Below are 3,369 nucleotides of genomic sequence, written 5' to 3'. Positions count from 1 at the left end.
TGAAAAAATCCCATCACCTCAAAAGAACAATCCTGTGGTGTCCATTTGAATGAAACCCCCCAATTCCTAAGTTCACGCTTAAAAAACAAAAAACGAAAACATTCTGTTCCCTTTGCTGTTTTAAATCTTGAAGCTGTTGTTGCTGTTCCCCAATTTTCCACACCATGTGCTGGACGTCTAAGCATATAGAAAGGAAACCTGTCATCAGCTGCCTGGGCTCGGGGGCTTTCTGGATCATTGAAATTTAAGACTTCCAGCCACTCCTGTGATGAAAAGCTGCTGAAAATTTCCCATTTCTCCTCTTACACTCAATTAGGATGTTACTAAAAATTACACCCTCTCTCCCCAGCTTACTCAATTATCCCTGGGATGGCTGCCTCTAACCAGCCAGAGCTCTTTGTGCTGTTTCCACAGGGAGATCACAGTGGACTCACAAAGATGTCACTCTACTCATAGAACTCACTCAGGATGAGCTAGAACAGTGCAGATGAGGCTACTGTCTCTCTAAGTGGGAGGAACTCCATGGTTTGCTGGGGTGTATGTTGCACACTTCAGTCTGTACAGCAGCAAAATGAAAATGCCAAAGAATGTAACATTTTAAATATTTAATGGTAATGTAAAAATCCTGTCAAAGGACATCAAAAACAAAGGACAATACAAATATCTGTGGCTTAGATCAGTAGGAAGTCTCAAGTCCCAGATAACAATAATGGCATCCTCGCTCACTCCTACCCTCATAGAAAAGATATAAACACAACTCGGCCTCCCTATTAGCTCAATGCTATTCTTTACTTTTCTTCAAAGGCCTTCCTTCTATTCTATAAAACAAAGCTTCACTGTGTCCATCACTTCTGCTTTTCCACAAACATGGGGGCACCAGGACTGCCAGGACTTGTCTGTTTCATGCTCTGTATCCAGATCCCACTGTCTCTCAGTTCTGCTACAGTGTGTACACTGACTCCATACTGCATGGCTTGTGAGGGACGGTACCAGCAAGAGCACAGTCTCAGAGAAGGAAAGGCTTCAGAGTGGCACAGTGGTCCTATTTCCCCGGCTGGGTTTGCATTGTCTCACAATTTACCTAAACTCAAAGGCCTCAGCTGAGTCTAAAAGAGATACTGAAAATATTACGTAGGATACTAAGAAGAGAATTTATGTATTTAAATGAGGTACTTCACAGTAAACATTGTCCAATTCACCACAGGAAATACATCGGTGTTTTGACTGTAAGTAGGAAAGGCAAAGCTGTTCCAGAGGACCAGGAGCTGGCTGCATCCCCTGCAAGGCCAGTCTTACCCTGCTGAAGAGAAAAGGGTCCGACAGCTTGGTTATTAAAAGTACACAGTTTCCAAAACAAAACTAAGAGTATTTTGTGACCATAGAGGTAAAAATGATAAAGGATAAAAGTCCAAATCACAAATGAGTCTTTTCCTTCTTCTCACTAAAATGACTGATTGCAACTTCTTAAAAATTAACTTTCCTTGACTACATTGTTTTTGCCTTGGAGAAAACAATGATTCGGTTCCCCCCCAAAAAAAGGTTGACAAAAGTTAGAATTAAGTTGACCTCCTCAAATCACTGAAGACAGAAAGTAACCTGCCTCCTTGAATAGCAGTCAAATCCACTAACACAGGCCAGAATCTTGTAAGAAGTCCTTTGAGCACTGTTACCGCTACACCTCAAGGTCCTTTAGGGCTGTGGTCATTCTTACTAGAATTTCTGACACCCCTCTCTGACTGCAGGCGCAATCCTGCAGGTCACTGGAAGAGGGCACTGAAAAAAATCCCTGCTTGTTAACTTTTGGCTTAAAAATGAATGAGGAATTATTTTCATGACAATAATTGTAACTGTCAAAGAATAAGAAATAGCTTGCCTGGGGAAGAAATCCCTGAATTGGTCTGCACACGATAAAATTGACTTAAAATGTATAATGATTAAATGAAGAACATTGTAAAGTATATCTGAAAATCCATGATCAAAAATGGATATTAATACTCTGTAAAAATGAAATCCACACTAATATTTATTAACGTAGGATGGACTGGATCAGTTGATAAAATACATCAATGAAACAACTACAGAAGTGCTCATTTCCCAAACAGATGAACAGTCTTATTGACGTACACTCAAAGGTTGCTGAGAACATATCGACAAGAATGCATTCAAGCTACAAGTAACAGGAAACACACAGAGTCTTCCCAACGTGAGAAAGGTGATTGTTCTCACACGGAAGAAATGGGTGAAGGCAGCCACTGCACAGGAAGCAGAGAAACAAACTCACAGGTTGTTCTTTTTACGTCCCATTGGAGATGCCATGTGAAGCAGGAAAATGTGCTCACTAGCACTATGAACAGCAAAGGTGTTTCCTATACACATCAGACCATATTCAGATATCATGTAGGGAAAAGGGGAATCAGAGAACACTCCCACCCACAAAGGTCTGAATTACCTTCCTGGTGGACAGAAGAGGCCTTACAGAAAGACCCTAACTCCAATGGATCTTTGATGTGAAACTGGTGGAAAATGCACCTCTAACAAAATGGAAATCAACTAGTTACTGCTGGTTTTCAAGATACTCTTGACAAGAAGGGTGAAGAATCCAGAAAAAGGGATGGAAGGTGATGTCCCTGAAGCTCCTATGTAACTGTCTCCCTCCCTGTGTGGTGGCTCGAAAATCTGCCTAAGGCCTTGTGTGCTTCTGCCTTCCAGATCTCACGCAAGTGAGGCCATTGGGGAATTCCAACAAGGAACCAGCAATGGGACGGATTGTTAAAGATCTAGCTCTTCAGATTACCCTCACTGACATAATGCAGTACAGGGGTGATGTGTCCAGCTCTAGATTTTGTTGCCCTGCCACAGGCCTCTACTTAATTAAAAGTCTATTCACCAAATACCAGTCAGAAGGAAGGACAAACCACAAAGGCCCAAATAGGAAACTAAGAATTCACAGGAAGTACACTCTTGGATAAACTTGCCAAACGTAAATTTTTTTCCAAGTATTTAACAGTACAGAAAATAAAAACAGGCTCCTCCACCCACCACCCCCAAAAAGGAGCTTTCTCTAAATCATGTACAATATGTACAATGGATGAGGCATATCCAGGAACTGTAATACAAGGCCAGTAAGAAAATCACAACAAATACAAACTGTCACTTTTCAATGGCCCCTTAACACAGAACAATTAAAACATGATAAAAACACTAAAGATAAAAATTAACTGATTTAAGGGAAAAGCACTACCTATGAATCTTATTTACTATTTATGAAGGATGACTAGCAGAATCATCTCACCTCAATATTCATTTCTGAAGTAATTAATACAAATCCACAGTCCAGTGTTACACTTTAAGAATGAGGCTTGATAAATA

The sequence above is a fragment of the Equus asinus genome, chromosome 20, assembly GCF_041296235.1.
Source record: "Equus asinus isolate D_3611 breed Donkey chromosome 20, EquAss-T2T_v2, whole genome shotgun sequence".
Taxonomy (NCBI): domain Eukaryota; kingdom Metazoa; phylum Chordata; class Mammalia; order Perissodactyla; family Equidae; genus Equus; species Equus asinus.
This window is presented reverse-complemented; position numbering follows the sequence as displayed.